Genomic DNA, 21,449 nt, shown 5'->3' with positions numbered 1-21,449 from the left:
TTTTGTTGTGCAGGGTCCCACTAACACCCCCGCTCCTCCATTGCCCTCCCTCGTGAATTCCAGCCGGTCTCTCGGGGCCGAGAGGAGAGGGCGAGCCGCCATCTTGGGGAGGGGTGTCCCACGAGCCTGACTGGAGTTAGCGGTCCAGTGCTCGCATGGGAAAGCCTTCAATTGGACCAACTGACCAGGGGCTCCGAGCTGACTCTCAGGCTGGTGGCAGCGCCTGGGGTCGGTTTGGAGGGTCCCGGTCACTGTGCTGGAGAGCTGCTACGTGGTGGGAGTGTGTGTTCTTATTCCACTGTACTTTTTTTTAAAATCGGCGAACTTGCCGAAATTGTCATTTTAAAGTGCACTAACCTGCTTTTGTTGTGCAGGGTCCCACTAACACCCCCGCTCCTCCATTGCCCCCCCTCGTGAATTCCAGCCGGTCTCTCGGGCCGAGAGGAGAGGGCGAGCTGCCATCTTGGGGAGGGGTGTCCCACGAGCCTGACCGGAGTTAGCGGTCCAGTGCTCGCATGGGAAAACCTTTAATTGGCAATGTGTTTTCGGAAGCGCAGCGGACGAGCGCAGCGGGCGCGCCGATGGCACGCCGAAGGCGCGCCTAAGGCAAGCCCGTCTGCGCCCGTCCGCGGCCAGACGGGGCCAGGGGCACGTCCTTATGCCCGCCGACACATTTATTCTGCCAATGACCTCGTGGCATTACAGGGCCAGTGGCCCCTGGCGGATGCTACTATAGCTGATATCGCATCTATTGGTTTATGCCCCTCTATCCACGAGCCAGTCTCTGCCCACCTGGCTCCCTCTGTTAGTTGTCCGATTCAGCTGCTTCCTGGCCTAAACACCTTGCCATTCCGCCCTCTATCCATTCTCTTACTTAACACGAGGTCGGCGGTTAGGCATTGTCAGTACCTCTTTGTCCTACTTGAGGTACAGAAGCCGGATATATTATTCCTGACCGAGACTTGGTTTAGCGAGTCGTCCCTGCCCTCTCTATTGGCTACCCTTCCCCCATCCTATGTTGCCCTACGCTCAGATCGCCCAGTTGGCAAAGTGGGGGGTGGAGTGGCCATTATTGCCCGGTCTGACCTTAATATGCAACTTCTCCCATCATCCCCGTTTTCGCCCACAGACCATCTGGTAGCTTCTTTCCCTACTTTATCTCCCCCTCTCACCTGTTTATTGGTATATCGTCCGCCCCAGCATTCACCTTTATTCTTGCCCTCCATTCAGGATCTTTTGGCCACCTTGGTGGTCAATCCTACCTCGGTCCTTGTACTTGGGGACTTTAATTACTGGCCTACGGACGCCCAAGAATGTACCTTTTCCAAACAGTTCTCTGAACTGCTTTTAGCCTTGAACTTGGTTTCCCACGTCCAGGTTCCTACACATAAACATGGCCATGTGTTGGACCAGGTTTGGTCCCTCAATTGCTCTATTTCACCCATCTCTGTTTCCCCTTGTCCATGGTCGGATCACTTTTTAGTTGCTTTTTCCCTCTTTTATAGGTCAGTGGTGAAAGTCCCATTAGCCAAAAACACCTGGGCACGTAACTGGGGACGTGTTGACCTCCAGCCCTTGTCATCCTCCTTACGGGACTCCTCGCCTAAGTTGACAGGCCTCTCCTCCTCATCCCAAGCCGCTACCCTCAATACCTGGCTCGCCAAGGGATGCGACTTGGTAGCTCCCTTACGTCGGATATCAACCAGACGTCCCAACGAATCTAATCGTTGGTTCAACGAGGAGTTAAAGGAGAAGAAGCTTGCTCTTAGGCGAGCGGAGAGGCTGTGGAGAAGGGACTACTGTCCTACACTGAAAGTCAGCTATACCATCCTCCTGGGAGAGTATAAGAGAGCTATACTCGAGGTAAAGACTGCTTACTTTTCCGCCAAAATTTTGGTGGCAGAAAATAAACCCAGAGAGATCTTCTCCATAGTCCATGACCTGGCCTATTCGGACAGGGCATCCCTCAAACCCCTGCCCACTCAACAGTTATGTGATTCCCTTAACTCTTATTTTTTGGATAAAATAACCAACATTAAACTAAACATTCCTCCTCCTTCTCCTGCCTTTGTTGATCCTTCCCCCCCTACTGCCCGGTCTTCCCTAATTTCTATTCCACCGCTCACTGAGGATGCGTTTCTGGCCATTCTCCCAAAAGTCAAATCGGGTTCTCCGACGGATGTTTGTCCAGCCCGCATCCTCAAACATATTTATACAGCCTGTCCCTTGCCCCCCCTTATTTTCCTTAACAATTCTTTGACACAAGGGGTGGTGACTCCTTCCCTAAAATCCGCCACTATAGTGCCTATCCTCAAGAAAACGGGGGCTGATCCATCCGCTCCAGCCAATTATCGTCCAATTTCGCTGCTGCCCTATTTGGGCAAGGTGCTGGAGCGGCATGTAACAACGGTTTTCAGCTCCTTCATTGAGGATAATGGCGGCTTAGCACCCCGACAAGCAGGATTTCGACCTAGACACTCCACTGAGTCCGTTGTGGTGTCGGTCCTTAACAATCTTAGGGAGGGAGCAGACCAAAACCATCACCAGGCCCTGGTGCTCCTCGACCTCTCCGCCGCCTTCGACACGGTGGACCATTCCATCTTGTTGTCCCGTGTCGGAGCGGCAGGAATCGGGGGCTCGGCCTTGGTCTGGCTCTCCTCCTTTTTAAGGGACCGCACCCAGGCGGTCCGGCTGGGAGACTTTTCGGCTACCTCACTACCCGTCACTTGTGGTGTCCCTCAGGGTTCTTCTCTTTCCCCTCTCTTGTTTAATCTCTATATCTGTCCTTTGATTTTTGCTCTTCAGCAGCTGGAGGTCACCGTTTTTAATTATGCGGATGACCTCCAGCTTATCTTTAATCTCTCTTCTTCTCCTCACTCTATTTCTAATTTTCAGTCAGTTATGGTTTTCATCAGGGACTGGATGAACCACAACCACCTAAAGTTGAACCCGGACAAGACCGAGTTGGTCCTCACGGGTGGTCGCTCCAGTCCCTGGAATTCTCTATTTTGGCCTTCTTATTTTGGGCCCCCTCCTTCTCTTTCCGCCTCAGTTAAGACATTAGGTGTCAAACTCAATAACCAACTCACTCTTCACTCACAAGTCAGTCATGTCGTTTCTTCTTGCTTTCTCACTCTTCGCACAATTCGTACTGTTTCTCTTTTTTTTTCTCCTTTGGCACTCAAACTGATTATGTCCGCTCTTGTTGTCTCCCGGCTGGACTACGCAAATGCCCTGTACAATGGCATTCCAGCGTATAGCCTACGGAAACTTCAGTTGGTTCAAAACCAGGCAGCCCGACTTATTCATGGCCTTTCTCGTTCGCACCACTGCACTCCTATTCTTAAAGCCCTCCATTGGTTGCCTGTTAAAGAGAGGGCCTTGTTTAAGTTGGGGTGCATGGTTTTTCACTCACGGCGGGGCTCGGCTCCCGCCTTCATTTCTTCCATGGTCAGGGAGTATACCCCCACCCGAGAGCTTCGCTCTTCTTCCCAGTCCTTGTTGGTGGTCCCCCGATTTAAGCGCAAGAAGTGGGGTGGGTCGAACTTTTCTACGTTGGCACCCACCTTTTGGAACTCTCTACCGGACCACCTAAGACTGGCAACACATTATCTTCCTTTTCGGAAAGACCTCAAAACTTTTCTTTTTAAACAGGCCTTTCCTTTGTGATATGCTCTCACTACTCTTTTAGGTCCACCAGTCCTTGGTACGGTGATCTTTCTCCCCCATTGGTACCCTGCCCTCCATAGCGCCAAGAAACCGCTGGTGAATGCTGCGCTTAATAAATATTTTAAATTCAAATTCAAGCAAAACAGGGAGGGCATCAAAACTGCACAAGCGATGTCCCCTGTGCTCTCGCTTATTCGGCGCCGGGAAACCCTTGGTGGGTAGCTGTGCGCCTTATAAATGCTATAAAATAAATAAATAAATAAATGTCCCACTCCCATCCAGGCGATCTTCAACTGCAGCATTATTTGAAAGGATTATCCAACGCAAGCGACAAAACAGAAATAAAAGCACTGAGTTAGTTGGTTATGAATGATATCATAGCTTTAAAAAGAATTACTAGTAGATGATATAACAAAGAATAACTGATAGAGATAAAATAACAAAAACTTGCAATAGCAGTAACCTCTTCTGAGCAATGGGAAACTAGTATTTAATTAAAACTAAAGTTGCACAATCCTTGAGTCAAGGATAATGGACTCAAAGTCTGGAATGGACAAGGTTAAGCATTTACGCAACACAAGGCTTGAATGATGATGCTGACGACTGATGTTGTTCTAGATCTAAAATAGGAAGCACTATTATGCATGGGTGTGTAAATGTGCCAGTGTGGGCTATTGCTTAGGTTATAGAAGATACTTCAGTGAGCTGGTGTCGCTTTTACCACATCCGCCCCATCATCCACCCATTCATTTATGATGTACATTAAGTCACATCTCAAAATTCCACATAGCCCACAGGAAGAGTGTAGGGGTATTATGGATGGATGGGAAAGGGGATTTAGAGGAAGGTGTGACAAAGACAAATACTGCACAAGGACAATATTAATCTGGTTAAATTGCAGCACATCGTTGTCAACCAATCTTTTGTGGAAGGAAACGAAGGAATGAGTATAACACAGTACAGTTAAATGCAGTGCAAAGAGGAATTTCTGCCCCAGACACCCACGTTATTAGATGACTTAATGTTCTGTCTTCTAGGTTTGAGAAAATCAAATTATGGCGGAGTGAATCCACACAATTCTATAAATAGGAGTGTTGGTCCGGTAGGTAAGCAGGAGTGTTGATCTCAGCTTTCTCTGTTTGTTTATGCAGGAGATGAGAAGGCCTGTCAATTGTAAATCAGAAATGCATAGTAATGTAGATTCCAGGAGAAAGACAGATAGGAAGGTAAGCTTCATAAGTAGTGTACCAAGAAGACTCAGAGGCAGAGCGAAAAACAAGAGGACTAGAAGTTTCACTTTTGCCACCATTGCATTGCACACACTCAGGAGCATTTCCCAAATCAAGACACCTCACTTCATTCCACATAGCGGAGTACTAGTCCTCAGAGTCATGGTTCCCTTTGAAGTCGATAACTTCTTTCTTCTAGCTGTTCATGAGGTAGTCCCGCCCTCAGTTCTTCCATCCGCCTCCTGACTCCGAGTAACTCTGTCCAGTCCCAACACGAGCAAGATGGGGAACATCCTTTACAACAAAACTTTTACAACGCGGTACTGTTACCAAGCAGGTTTTACAACGCAAGTCGTTACAACGACTTGCGCTGGAGGGCGCTGGAGGATAGGGAATAGTTTAATTTACTATCCATCACCTTCCCTACTATCCATGGGGACTGGAGTTGGATTAGTAAATTAAACTATCCCACTATCCAGCGCCCCCCAACGCAAGTCGTTGTAACAACTTGCGCTGTAAAACCTGCGTGGTAACGGTACGCGTGGTAAAAGCACGCGTTGTACCATCATACATCCAGCAAGATAGGCATGTAGTACACTGCTGTTGAAGATCAAGTATTGAAACTGAATTGCAGTATTTTGCATAGGTTTTTGTTTATTAACTAAAATGACTGGCCTGGTCTCTGAAGAACCAGCCAAATAGAAGTGAACCCTGGAAGCAAGTATGGCTAATTGTGAAAGGGCCAATCAACTCTGGGAAAAAGGATCATACACCACTGAAGCCCACACATTGCAAATAATCTCAATCAAATTTACAAATTACAGTTGAACGCCCTCCTTCGCTGTCTGCCACTACACAAATCATCAACCATCTCTCATAATCACTCAATAATATGTCATTAATTGGTGCAATAGTTACATGCTCCAATCCAAGTACAGTGGTAAGTAGACAATTGTATCTGCTCTTTGATGCAAGCAACATATTGGAATGTGGCAGTCTTGTAAATCAGATGATCTTCGGGATGCCCTTCTATCTTGTGAAAAAAATAAGTAGCATAGGAGTGGACCATTTGGCTTAATTTTCGCAAAGTAAGTTTGTAAAAGCCAATCACCTCCAGGACAAATAATCATCCATCATCTCAATCAAGTTTACAAATTAGAGATGAACACTTTCTCTCACTGTCTGCCACCAAATGAATCATCAATCATCATTCACAATCACTCAATAATATATCACTCATTGGTGCAATAGTGACCTGTTCCAATTTAACCAGGGTGGGAGGTAGACAATTGTACATCTTTGATGCATGCAACAGATTGGAATTTGGCAACCTCGTAAATTAAATGATCTTTTGGAGCAGCCCTCCTAGGTGATAAAAAAGAAGGATCAGTAGACCGCACACCTTGTAGTTTGAAACATCCCTAATCTTTGCTAATAACCTTCCCAAAAAGGAAGGAAAGTGGACATACCTTTTTGGTTCAGTGGATTAAGTAGTGTGGCACAGATGTACTCTTTGTATGGGATTATGTTGTCTTCCAGCCTTGCATGGGAAGCCATTCGAAAGAGTAAGCTCTCAACCAAGACATGCGCTTCTGTGTTTTTGTTCATACCTATGAGGACGAACCTTTCAGACATCTTCTATAGCTGGACCTGTAGCAGATTCAACTACAGGGTGGCTTGGCCCAATGTACCGTTTTCTTTGCTAACTTTCCATGTGAAAACCTCAAAAGGAAAAAGTATCATTGTAAGGCCCAATTTCACCATATCAATGATCATAGCTTTCCCAACTGCATCTCTTCCTCTTTGAATAATATAGACAATGATCTGTTTGTATTGTTCAAACAAACCCCTGAACAATAGTTCAAGTTCCATTGTGTTGGCATCTCCTGTATCAGGGCTTTAACTGGTACGCTATTTGCACACTGCATATTCCATAATTGGTTCCAGTGATTGAAAGAATGACTGAAATGAGTGCAGACTCTTCTACAGGTGGTCAGTATGTTGCTGACTAGGTCTTCTTTTTTTAGAAAGTCTTGCACCACCAAGTGAATGCACTGGGCCAAACACAGGACCCTGAAATAGCCACCATCTGCCACGGCCTTGACTATGTTACTGCCATTGTCCGTGGCAACAAATACAATGTTGAGACTTCTGAGATGAAGCCATTCAGACACCTTGCTCTTAAATGTGCCCAAGATGTTTACAGCTGTATGTGATTTCTCCATGTCGAGTATGGCCACTGTTGCATGCTGCCAAATGCTCTTAAAACTTTCCTCAGGGCCAAGACGTGAAGATATCTTTTGATTTAAGCCCGCAAAAGAGATCCCGTGTGCAGTGACAACTGGTCCACATGTCTGTAGTCAGGTGGCTAGTGTGAGCAACACTTTGCTGCAAAGCTTTTCCAACCAATTGCAACACATTGTGATGCAGTGCTGGAACAGCAATTCTGGCCAAATAGGTCCAATTTGGAGCTTTTCATTATGGGCAGATGCTCTGCTATAAATTCTAAGAATCCCCCTTCTTCCACAGAAGAAAAGAGTAGGCGGTCAAGCGCTAACATTTTGCCAGCTTCCTAATGTACAAGCATGCCGTTGGGTGGAGGCAGTCATAAGACCTCGCCTGCCTAAACATGCCCATAATAGTAGCCTGCATTTTTTTCCTCTATTCTGGGGCCACTGACACAGGTGACGTTTGAGAAGTAGGCGGTGGTAGACTCAGTGCGTATTGTCATGGGGCAGTTACTGTACGCCGTGGAGTCTCCATCTGACTCTGAGTCTTGTGTCATTGTAAAGTTGCTGAGGTCAGTGATTCTGCTGGTGCACTGTTTGGGACAGGGCTGCTTTGAGCAGTGATGTCACCCAATTCTTCCTCATCATCACCTCCCACCATAATTGATGTTCCACGGTTCACCTCACTTTCACCACCATGACCAATCATTCAGTCAATCAATCATTTGTAAAGTGCACCTCATACCCGCGAGGGTCTCAAGGAGCTGGGGGCGGGGGCGCTACTGATCGAACAGCCAGGTCTTGAGTATCCTCCTGAAGGTCAGCAGGTCTTGGGTCTGTCATAGGCTCAGTGGGAGGGTGTTCCATGTCTTGGCGGTGAGGTGGGAGAAGGATCTCCCACCGGTGGTTGTTCTTCGGATGCGCCGGACGGTGGCGACTGAGAGGTCGGAAGAGCGTAGCTGGCAGTTGGGATGTAGAAGGAGAGCCGTCTGTTGAGTTAGGCTGGGCCGGTCTTGTGGAGTGCCTTGTGTGCGTGGGTGAGGAGCTTGAAGGATGACGGGGAGCCAGTGCTGGTTTCTCAGGTGGGGGTGATGTGGCCGTGGCTGTGGAAAGCGTGGCTCAATGGTTAGAGCGGCAGACCCTGATGCAGAGGTCTGGCCCGGGACCAGGGTTCAATTCCCGCCTCGGCGGCTCTTGGACTCAATTTCCCCGGACCTGATATTTCTCGCCTTGGTGCCTAATCTAAATATGGGTCCCACTCTGTGACTCTCGGCAATAGCTTGCTTAATCTTCACAACGGCCCCAGCAGCGCTTGGATGCCTGGCTTCACCTTGGGGGTGCCCAGGAGTGGACATTTCACAGGAAAGCCAGGATGGGTTCCACAGCGGTATGAATACAGCGCTACGAGACCTCTGGGTATAAGTGCGCTATATAAATACAAAACACATTTACACATTTACACATGGTACGTCGAGGATCAGTCGTGCCGAGGCGTTTTGGATGCGTTGTAGTCATTTGATGAGCGCCTGCGTAGAGAACGTTTCCGTAGTGAAGTCTGCTGCTGACGAGGTCCTGGGTGACTGTCTTTCTTTTATCTGTCGGGATCCATCTGTAGATCTTGCGGTGCAAGCAGAAGATGTTGAGGAAGAGGTGTGGCGCCGCGGCCAGGGCGACTGACGCTGGAATCTGGGGACCACGGTTCGATCCCCAGCTCCGGCGGCAGGTTAGCCCAGCACCATGTGACTCTGGGCAATAGCTCGCTTAATCTTCCCGACGGCCCCCAGCGCCTAGAGACCCTAACGGGTGATTGTGCGCTTTACAAATGTGGACTTTGAAGCAGGGTCAGGAGAAGGCTTTGATTCGCTTGGTCATTGAGAGCGTTTAGTCGAGGATGATTCCCAGGTTGCGTGCGTGGTCATTGGGTGTCGGGGCTGCCCCCAGTGCCGTCGGCCACCAGGAGTCGTCCAAGGCTAAAGGGTTGGAGCCGAGGAGGAGGATCTCCGTCTTGTCAGACAACGTTCAGCAATTCTTTTAAGGTAATCCTTCTGTCGGATTGCATGACGTTTTTTCATATGAGGCTTTTGGCCTTCAGTACCATAATGTGAACCAGCTTTACCTCGACTAACACTTTTTTTTTTTGTAAGTGTTGCATATTCCAATATTCGCCTCATCTTTGCTAATCGCTAAAAAGTCCCAAACTGTGAAGGAGTACTTTTTTACTGGGCCACTGCCAAAGCCAGAAACAGAACTGGAGGTAGGTGGGCATGTCGTCGATTGCCTCTCTGCAGTGCATACTTCTACTGGTTCTAGCGGTTAGTGCAGGTTTCTGCTGGGGTCAAAATATGAGAGCAGGCGGTTCTACCTGTGCCAAATCCATAGGAACAGGTTGAATAGCAATGCCGAACTCCTCTGTGTCGCCCAACCCTGTCTATAATTCTAAGGCTTTGAGGAATATTTCTTGACCCCTGTCTCTCCTGGCATTTTCAGGACTCCAAGCCGTGTTCCTATCGTCATCACCACAAGTGATACTTGAAGATGATGGTGGATAGTACCCTTGCTTTTCCTTGCTGGAGATCTGGGAGCCAATGATTCTAAAAGAAGAGGCTCTTGCTCAGAAGGATGTTCAACCTCCGGTTGTTCTCCAACATCAGTAAGATGTTCTATTGCTGGCTGTGGCTGCTATCCACTTTGATCTTTTTCCTGAAACAATTGTACTACTTTGCAAAAGGGACAAATCCAATTTAGTGCCAGTGCTCATCAGCATCGCCATGACTGCAGTGTCTGCCTCAATGACAGTCATGGTCTTCGGCTGATGATGCGGGAATGGTGCTCCCAGCTTGCTCCCTGGAGGCCGGAGCAGCAGGCATATGACATTGTTCACAAAAGGTATGGGCTGACACGCCATTTACGGAAAGCTGCGTCTTCACACTAACCACTGCCTTAGTAGCAATTTTCTTTGTGGCCATCTAAAAGCTCTCAGTTGGCAGTGACACTAAGCTGCACAAGAGGAGGAGATTGGACGACTGATGTATGACATCAGTGTACAGGCTTTCGTTTTGGCAGTAGTGCGGGTGATGTCTATTCTTCTCTTGTGCACCTAAAAGCAACCTAGCAAGAATTTTTTTTTGTGAAACATGCATTGGTTGCAGTTTTAGTAAAAAGGCAATATTAGTCTGATTGTTACTTAGGTGATATAATCACTTTAAAGTCAAACCTCACCACCATATCATACGATTTAATTCCCTATTAGGATAACACAATATGCAGATAGAGCTCTTTCATTTATGTCCATATATTCTAAAGGAGACACCTGTGGCAATCAGGAAAATGCATGGGTAAATGGATAGTAATCTTTTTTTTTTAAAGTAGGGTAGTGTGCACCTATGGCAGGCAATGTGGTCCAGGGTAAATTGGAATAATCATAAAAAATTGAATGATGCTCATATGTCTGTAGTGCAGCGCAGCCAGTGTGTCCAGGAGGAAATTAAATTATGCCTAAAAAAATGATACGCTGTTGGGCAGATCTGCGCCTATGGTAGATAGATGGATTGAACGATGGATGGATCAACCTAGGAAAAATGGAAAGAAAACTGTACAAAAATGGAAAACAAAATATACAATAATAAAAATTGCAATAAACAATAAAAATAAAAATACAATGAATAAAAAAATTCTAGATTTAAATTAAACTAATTAAAAAGATAAAATTAAAGACAAAAATCAATAAGTGCCTATGTTTTTATTGGAGGACGAGAAGAAACCTATTAGGAGGCAAGGAGGTGCAAAATAAAAAAGATGCAAAAAATGCATGTAATAGATAAGCACTGTTCATCAAAATCATATTCTTAATATACATACCACAATGATCTTCAATCATATTATTAAACTGATAACACATCCATCTCTGCAAGTCTATGGTAAAGACACACTGGCTTGATTAACAAAATGGCTGCCAGGCAGTGAAACGTGTTCAAACAGCAGTAGACAGTAAGGAGGCATGGGGAACAAAGAACACATGCAAGTCTTTGGCAAGGACACACTGTCTGGATGCACAAAATGGCTGCCAGCCACATGGCCAAACAACAGCAAACATCAAGGCAGTATGGGGTGCAAAGAACACATGCAAGCCTATGGAAATGCAACACTAGCAGGATTCAAACAATGGTTGCCAGCCACATGGCTAAACAACAACAGCAAGCAAGGAGGCACGGGGAACAAAAAACACACGAAAGCCTATGGCAAAGGCACACTAGCTGGGTGAATAAAATGGCTGCCAACCACATGGCCAAACAACAACAGCAAGCAAGGAGGCATGGGAAACAATGAGAACCCATTCAGGCCTATGGACACAGACTCCCCAAAATGGCCCCCAGTGAAAGGGAATAGGGAACAGAGTCAAAACAATGGTGATCTATAGTAAAAACACACACACACACTCAAAGGAAGCATGGTAACACTGAAAAAAACACTACCATTAATTCAGCAAAGCAAAAAACGAAAACTAACTGAGTTATACATTTTTTACAACATGCATCCTCCCAAGGCAACACATATTACCCCACATATACACTTTTTTACACAGAAAAGTAAATACCCCAAAAATTGCCACATTTTTAATTTAATCCAGTGCCATCCCAGCACTGAATGATGTTTTAAAACAACATATACCAAAAAAACTGTTGTATCATGCACCCATGACTAGCACTGGCCTGAGCCTTCTAATAAAATAGTAAAATAAATAAATATTGCAAATTTACCAAACATGGAGAAAAGTTACTGAACTATGCAATATTGTTACTTTACAAATGAGGAAAAATTAAATGCAAAAATATAATTAGGTCTCTAATGAAAATGCATGCCACCCACCACAATAACTTTGAAAAATTGAATAAAAGTACAAATAAAAACTTATACGCCGCCCTCTATCAAATAAACAACAACCTTATACAAGAGTTTTTGAACTTGCTCGGGGGAGAACATGGCGGCCGTGAGTTAAGCGGTCACTTGCCGTGCCGGGGAATATTTCTGCTATTCCCGCTATGCCTCACTAATCTATGCTAGTTCGTGCAGGAAAACATGCGGTATACTCATGGCAGAATAATAAGTCACAACGGTTACAGCAGTTAATTACTCCTACCTTTCTCGGTTTTTGGACTCGGGATGTGTTGGGCTGCATCAGTGGATTTTCCGCGTTGTCTCGTTGCTGCCTCTACACTGAGGAGAGGGCGGCAGTTTACGGCTTGCTAGCTGTGGTTCTGTGGTGATTCCTTCCGTCCTTCCTTCCGAAGTACATCCGGGTGTGGAGTCGGCAGAGCCAGCATCGGACGTGTGGAGACGGAGTCGGAAGCTTCGGGGAGAAAATCACTCCATGCGCAATAATTTGCACCTTTTGAAAGTACCGGACGGTAAAGAGGGGGATGACCTTAAAGCCTTTATTATCGCCCTCATAAAAGAAGCTGTGAGAGTGGAGGAGTCAGAGGAAGAGCTAAGGCGTGATATACATCGGATTCGCAGAGACCCCTTTAGGAGACACCCAAACAGAACTAAACCGAGAAAAATCTTAGTAAATTTCCTTACCTTCAAACTGAAGGAGAAGATATTATCTGCTGCTCTCAAATGGAAGTCTTTGGATGTGAGAGACTTCACCTTCGAGATTAGGTCGGACCTCTCTCGAGTTACTCTAGATCGGCAGTGGGAACTGGGGAAAAGTATGGAAGACTTTAAGAGACTGGGTGCAACTGTTCAGCTCAAATTCCCGGCCCAATTGAAAATTATGCATAATAATAAGATGCATAACGTGCGAACAGTTCAGGAGCAGGAGAACTTGTGTACAAAAGGGGGATGTGGACATGTAGAATTTTGGCTAGAGTTTGGGCAGGAAGTTAGAAGGTTGGAAATCATCAAGGTTAAGGAATTATATCAGTTAGCTCAATAGGTTAGACACAGTAATAGAAAATGTAGTTATTAAACTTTCAAGATATAGATTATTCATTTAGTGGAGCATAGCACTAACATTAAGTAAAAATGGGGTAGAGCAGGACTTCCCGTCAGGCAGAACCTGGTCTTGACCAGGTAAATAGGGGCAAGGTTCTCCAGGGGGAGTTAGGGGGGTTCTAGGGGATGTGAGGGGGTAGCACGGGTGGGGAAGCAGATGGGGAAAAAAAAAGAAAATCCTCTTTCGTCTTTTAAGCTCAGGATGTTTTATTTTATGTTGTCTTTGGTGTGGTGTCCATGCTTTATGGGTTGAGGCAAAGTATAAGTGCGGTCCTTTCAATCCTCCATGAGATTGTTAAACTACATTTCATGGAATGTAAATGGCCTCCAAGTTAAGAGCAGGAGTGAAAAAATCTTCCAATATTTGAAGGACTCACCTGCACATATAATCATCTTGCAAGAGACCCACCTTACTAGAGAAGAAACTAATAAAATGTGTGAAAACTTAGGTGGGTAGAGCATTGTCTTTGTTCCGATCAAACGGCTAATATCAGGGGAGTTGCTATTTTAATTAAAAAACAAGCAGAAATTAGCCTTCTGAGCATCTTGACTGATGCTAGTGGGACTTGGGTCATAGCCAATATCTCTGTAGAAAGTAGGCCCATCACAATAGTTGTGTACTACGGCCCAAATCAAGATGACCCCTCAATTCTGAAATTGATCTTCTCTAATTTGTTGGGGTCACCTGATACGCTAATCTTTGCAGGGGACTTTAACATAGTGATGGACCCTATACTTAATAAATCCCCAAGCAGTAGGGCAAATTTCCCTTCTAAGTCTAGAGTGTTTTTAAAATCCATGATGAGACAAAATGCGCTGGTTGACATCTGGAGGGAAATGGCGGGCACCCAAGTGGGGGTGTCTTTATATAAGAAAAAATACAGACACAAATCCAGGATCGATTACATTTTAATAAGTAACGATCTTAGAGGTAATATCCAAGACATATGTTACTCGACCCCTCATTTATCAGATCATGCAGCAATTTGGATGGACTTAAAATTAGCAGGGGATGTTCAGCAAAGGGTTTGGTCATTTGACCGTACACTCCTTTTAGATGAGGTTGAAACTGGCTATTTGTCTCAGGAAATTACATTTTTCTTAAATATTAACATCGGCTCTGCTGACTCTATGGTGGTCTGGGACACTTTTAAAGCATTTTTGAGGGGTCTAGTCACAAATAGGATGTCGTATAAAAACAGACAGTATAGGGGGGACATTTCATCTATTGAGAGACAAATGAAGGAGACGGAAAATAAGACCATTAAAGAAACAGATCAAGATAAAATTCAGTCATTAACAGCAAATGTGGACTCTTTGAAAGCCAATTTAGAAAGTATAGTTCAAGATAGTATATCTAGAAGATGGGAGGTGAGCAAACTTGCTAATTTTGAGTATGGCGAGGGGGCAGGTAGGCTACTAGCCTTGAAGGTCAAAACAGACAGAGTGCGTAACTTGATTAAACAAATAGATGATGCAAACATTAAAACAAATAATGAAGAAGAGATCGGAGATGCTTTTCGCACCTTTTTTAAGGAATTGTATGAGGAGGATAATGGTGTAGAGATAACATCAGCTGCAGACTGGTTAAAACTGATTCATTTGCCAGCGTTAGATTTAATTCAACGAGAGAAACTAGAGAAGAAATTTCTTATCAGGAAGTTAGGAAGGCTCTTCTAGCCTGTCAAGCAGGTAAGGCGGCAGGGCCAGATGGCCTCCCGGCCGAGGTATACATCCCTGGGCGAGGAGATAATACCTTTCATGACTATGGTTTTTAACAAAATCTTGATAGAAGGGGTTAAACCACCGACTTCGTGAGGAGAGGCAAATATTATTATGATTTTAAAACCGGGAAAACCAGCAACGAAGTGTGGGTCGTACAGACCTATTTCACTCCTCAATTTCGATTATAAGGTTTTTACAAAGATTTTGGTGGACAGGCTGGGTGCAGTTGCAGGTGAGCTACTGCGTACTGACCAGAAGGGTTTCATTAAAGGCAGAAATCTTTTGGACCTTACACACGATTTAATAGGTGTGATAGACTTCGCCTCAAATTTTCCCTTCCGTTGGCAATATTGACACTAGATGCAACAAAAGCCTTTGATAGGGTTAATTGGAACTACCTAGCTGCCATATTGGAGAAACTGAATTTTGGTCAAAAATTCCGTCAAACTATTAACCTCATATATAGTGACCTCTCTGCAAGGTTGGTGGTTAACGGCAAATTGACTAAACCCTTTGATATTAAGAGAGGTACTAGACAGGGCTGCCCCCTCTCTCCTCTCCTCTTTGATTAGTACATTGAGCTGTTTACTCGGTGTCTCAGGGAGGAGACAGCTATTCTACTTTTTAAGAGCGGTACCTGGGAGAGGAAGGTAGCCCTGTATGCAGACGATATTCTTATCTTTTCATCAGACCTAAAAGCCTCTCTTCCTCAAGTAATCAGGTTGGCCGAAGAATTTGGTTGAGTCTCAGTTTATGAGATTAATGCAGATAAAACCGACACCATGACCTGGAACCTGCCAAGGGGAAAAAACAAGACCAAGGATGAGATGAGGTACCTAGGAGTCAAAATTGTACCTAATATAGATAAAATTGCTGAAGTTAAATCTCCTGAACACCTTAAAGGAAAGTAAAAAATTAATGAGATCTTGGGCTGACCTTCCTTTAACTTTTCTAGATAGAGCCAATTTGATTAAAACGACAATTCTTCCTAAGGTAACATTGTTTTTTAACACCATACCACTACAGTTTGATAAATCAATAATTGATAGATTTCAGCAAGCAATCTACTCTTTCGTCTGGGCGAATAAAGAACCAGGAGTTCCTGGAAAAAATTAAGACACAGAAGGGAAAAGGGCGGTCTTGCGCTACCAGACATTCAGTATTATGCATGGGCGTTTCAACTGACCCACTCGAGAATGTTGCTGAAATCTCCAGATCTATCAGCCAGAGGGAAGATGTTTAAAGCCATGTTAGATCAGGCCGGGCTTCCGTATGAAGGTTTTCCTTTTAAATATGGGGTACAAAAAGTTTTTTAAGAAAGTAAGGCTGAAGGTTTTAAGGGGTGCTGCGCAATTATGGGTCAGACTTAGAGTAGTGACTGGTATTGAATATCATTCAAGATTAGCCCCATTGTGGGACAGCCCCAGGTCACCTGGTTGCCTAAAAGATGCGTTGGCTCTGCCCTTCAAAAAAGCAGGGCTACTAACATGGGGCGACTTAACTGAAGATGGCTCTCTTCTATCTTGGGCACCTCTTAACGAGGAATTGGTTGATGGCATGTCCAGATTTAAATATTTACAATTAAAAAGCTGGTTACAGAATCAAAAATCATCAATAGGGCAGGGAAATACCCTAGAGGAAACTCTGGTGAAAACGTTACCGGGCAGAAAGGAGGTGTCATCTTTTTATTGGGCAATTGAGGAGGCCACAGATGGGGATTTTAGACTAGCGGGAGAATTATGGGAGAAAGCTATTCCCGAGGAAGATTGGGACGAGCTTTGGCAAATTTCATATGGGACTTTGTTTACAACTGTGAAACCGGCATGGCTGAGAAGAAATCACTACTTCACCACTCATAGGGCCTATTTATCCCCGGCGAGACTTTCTAAGATGTCTAGAGGGTAAACATCACTTACAACGCAACTTTTACCACGCAGTGCCTTTACGACGCAACTTTTACAACGCAAACCATTACAACGCATTGCGCTGGGGGGCGCTCTAGGATAGGAAATAGGTTTAATGTACTATCCAACACCTTCCCTACTATCCACGGGGACTGGAGTTGGAATAGTAAATTAAACTATTCACTATCCAGCGCCCAAAAGCATTATGCGTTGTAAAGGTATTCTTTGTAAATACCGCGTTGTAAAGGCATGCGATGTAAAAGCATGCGTTGTAATGTCATACATCCGTCTAGAGGCTCAGCGGCAAAGTGTAACAAATGTAACATGAAACGAGCCCTGGACACACATATGTTTTGGTCTTGCCCTGTAATCTCGGAGTACTGGGAAAAAGTGGGGGCTACCTTAAAATCCATCTTTGGTTACTCACTATGTATCACACTTAGGATGATAATTTTCGGTATCCAAGTGGAAATAACTGGTCCTAATAGAGGCTTTTTGTTTTATGCTATCCTGCTGGCCAGGCGAGAAATATGTAAGAGATGGGTCGAGCCCTCGCCCCCAACACACTCTAAATGCTTTCTACACTGTTTAAAACATCTAAGATGGATTTAGCCAGATTAAAAAGCAGCAAGAAGAGGGTCATTTGGGATTGCCTGGTAAACTGGGCATCAGTTTAGAGAGATATAAAGTTTATGCTTTCATATTACCTTTTTTGCCATTCTTTCTTTCTTTCGTTTTGTCCTATGATTAAGCCTCCTGGGAAGCTCTCAGATGGTATGGGACCCCGCTTATATCACGGGGACGCTACATCACGGTGAGCTGAGGCGGGCGCCTCGCTACCATCTTTTGTCCCTTTGAACAAGGGAACAGCATGACTACCCTCTCTTTAACAATGAGAGGTCAGCAATAGGTAGGAAGCTTGTGAGCTACTGGTAGGCGGGCGATAGAAGGTTGGGGCAGTACCCCAAATTAAGGCATAGTAAGACCTATCTCTCCATGGTAGTAACAATGGCAACTTGCGGATTACCAGTAGGCCGAGGTCAGAGGCGAATCAGGATTTAAAAAAAACCCACAAAAAAAAGAGTTTTTGAACTTACTTGAGAAATCTTAAATACAAAGTACTTAGATCCAATTGAATATATGCAGCAGACAAGGAGGGTGATCCTTCCTGCTTCAAATCCAAATGAACAGAGACCAAGAGATGGACAAAGCACTGGGAGGATCCTGCTGGACTGGAACAGGAAGTTGGAGTATCTGGGGCACTTCCTTCCTGTTGGAAAAACGTTACGAAAAATACTTCTCACACAGTATAACAACTCCAATGGTCGAATGCAGAAGAACATCCATTGGTAGAACCTCATTAGCTGCTTTTCGAGCATGAAAGCCACGAGTAGTTTGTTCATGACTCTGATCTGCACTACATTGTGGCCGGAAGCTGTGTGAATGTGCACTAAGTTTCGCTCATGCTTGCTAGTGGCCCAAGAACATTGTGGCGCTAAAACAAATTTTGAATGCACAACATTTTTTAAAAACCTCTGATTCATGCAGAGAAGGGGGAAGTTCAGGAAGTCTGTGAACCTCTACATTGCCTGGAGTGCCCAAATTCCACAAACTCAGCAATCAGAGGTGAGTTTACCACCTGGGCCTAGATGCGGCCTTCTTTGCAAGATATTTCTTAACATCAAAGTTCAGCAAATTAACCTGATGGGAGTACAGCAAACAATGTTATGTTGCTTGATGTTGTTAATCTGTTCAGATAGTTGTTATCTGTAGGAAATTGGAATTTTCCAGGTTCTTCTATTTTTTTTAAATATTTTATGGAACTGCAAAGCTTGCATTTTTTTAAAAACTCTAGCCTGTAAGAGGCTGCTAAATAACCTCTAACTTCATAAGCTTTTACCCTACAACTAATTACATGCTCTTTTAACCCAAGACATGGTAATGGGAAATGGGACTTTTATGCTCGTCCACGGCAACAAACAAGGACTGCGCATGTGGAATACAGAACAAACATTATATGTGGGTACAGTAAAACATTCACCCACCCACATGTGGGAATAAGTATGGAGGTTCCCATTCATCAACAAAAGTATGGAGGAGATTTAGATCTCCACCTAAATGTACTTTTCATTTTTGCTACTCAGCAACATTCCCAGTAGTAAGACTGGAGAGCTTTGTCAGGGTACTCACACTGTGAAGATTTTATTATGGAGCTGCATTTCCTGTGCAAAGACATATTTTTTCTTTACTTTTTCTTCTCAGGGAAGCCATTTCTGTTAAGAAAGGTCTTCCCTTACACCCCAGTCACATCTGGAGTAATCCATTCCCCTCCTCTTCCTGAAAGCTGAGTAAGACCCCAACCATTTCATAGGTGGGAAGGGGGAAAATAGAAGTTTGGGAATTAATAAAATATACATTTGTGAATGTTCATAAAACTCTAAGGCAAACCATGACGTTTGGCAGAGCAATCTGTCGTAGCAAATACATCAACATCCACCAGGAATCCTTTTTAGAATTCTCGGCAAAGTTAAAAGAGATATTTATAGCCGTAAGCTTTTGTGTATGGCTTAAAATAACTTTATGAATAGCCCCAGAACGTTGTGGGCTGCTGTGCAGACATGTAGCAATTCAAACAACTCCAGTGTTAAAATGTAAATTTCAACCTTTCAATTTAATAGGCACACATGTGAGACATGAGGCAACTCTTTGTGTTCCCTAAAGTCACAAGGCCTGGTTGCTGAATGCCCAGGTATAAAACATGCCAATAGAAACCAGTTTCACTCTCGCTGTACTCTGACAGTAGTTTTCATACTGGCGCACCCTGCTAAAATTAACTTGATACATTTGAACACAATCATTTTTTCCTGTAGTTCCATCACTGCTATAAATAAAACTATCTTTGTTACTTTTAAATTCAAATATAGGTATCACACAATAACTCCCTTTGTTAGGAGAAATTGTCAAATATCACAATAAAATACTTTAAATGCATCGTTCACTGAACTATAAGAAAAAAACTTATGGCTTTAAGTTTCAATATTTTCATAAATCTAGTTTATGGATATGTTTGAGGTATAAATACTCCGATGTTGTATTGGACTTTTTATTTCGGTTTTACATAAAATCAATAGTTATCACACACACAAAGAGTTATGACAGGCAATTTGGCTCCTATAAAAGTAGAAAGTATTATAAAATCTATACTGTGTCTGTGCTAGAAGCACACAGCAGGAAAGAGATTATTGGTACTACATCAAAAAACACATGCAGTTAAGTAAAAAACACCAAAGGTCCCAATAGCAGTTCTTCTATGTCATATACATTTACATAAAATGCCTCTTATTTGCTTGATAAACTATGTGTTTCTATAAAAAGTATTTACCATTCAAGTAAATGCACATATGTAACAATATTGATGCATACACTCAATTACAGTTGTTTCAGTTGTGTGCATTCCTAATAATCCAGTAACATCCAAGTTTGGAAAAATGGCAATACTTATCACTAGCCAATAAAAAGTAATCAGTTATTTCGCCACAACTGTTATACCAGTAATACAAAAATGTAAAAAATGAACAAGCATTGACAATCCAACAGGTCTCACCTTTAAAAGGAAAATGCCAACCTATTGGCTTTAATGTTCTAAAATGGCTGTTGACCAACTTGGAATGGGAAAGTAAGTTTGTCAAAATGGTCACCATGTTGTCATGACAAATACATGTGCATGTGTTGCAATAGCAGTTGTCTTGGAATGCTTTTTAAGTATTCAAAGTTGTCCGCCTTAGGTGTGCATGTCTTGTGATGTACTGACATTTTGGCATCTTAACATTGCTGCTCTATTGTAGAATGGTAAAGTAGCAAAACACTGATATGTAAGATCAAATTTAATAATGATATCTACAGCTCGAAATGTCACTCTTGGATTCTTTATAATATTATTAAACACCCAATTCACTTGTGAAATTGGATTTTTACAAAATATTAAGGAAAAAGGTACTTTTGGAAAATGTCGTTTTCCCTGCCCTAAAGGCTCTGGAGTCTAATTTGCATTAGCCCCCTTTCAGTCCTCAAGCCCTAAATGAGGTGTGAAAATTGCTCCCAAAGCAGAGATAAAGCCCTGGGTGAATGAAGGTGTGTTCTCTTCTTCTGCTGGAAGGATGACCATTTGGCCAATGTCCTTGTCAAAGGCAGATGACAAACACACAAAAGATGAAGGGAGGAATGCTAACAATAAAATACCCGCAGGCTATCACTTGGGATAGCCATTGTTCTTTTGCTTTCCATGCCACCTTCAATTTGACACAGCAATATGCATATCAGCCTCGACCCTGCTCCAATGATAACAGTCCCACCCAAACTGCTAGGCCAGGACCTACCACCCGGAACCAGAGCACAAGCAACCTAACACCAGTTTCAGACTGATTTGGGCTCTTCAGTCAGGTGTAGCTTGGTTCCAGCACAGGACCAACATCTGGGCATACCTTTAGTCACTTAAGGTGTTACGTCAAACACCGAAAAGTAATGGGAGGGATGCTGGCACTATGTCTAACCACTGGCTATTGCTCAAGAAGCATTCAAACCCATTTTACTTTTGATTACCATGCCACCTCAGTTTTGACCCAGCTGTATGCAAATCAGTCTTGATCATCCCCCACTAAGACCAGTCCAACTAGAACTGCCAGACCAGGTCTGATGTTAGA

Source organism: Lissotriton helveticus, chromosome 8 (genome assembly GCF_964261635.1).
Source record: "Lissotriton helveticus chromosome 8, aLisHel1.1, whole genome shotgun sequence".
NCBI classification, from domain to species: Eukaryota; Metazoa; Chordata; class Amphibia; order Caudata; family Salamandridae; genus Lissotriton; species Lissotriton helveticus.
Note: the sequence above shows the minus strand (reverse complement) of the source record.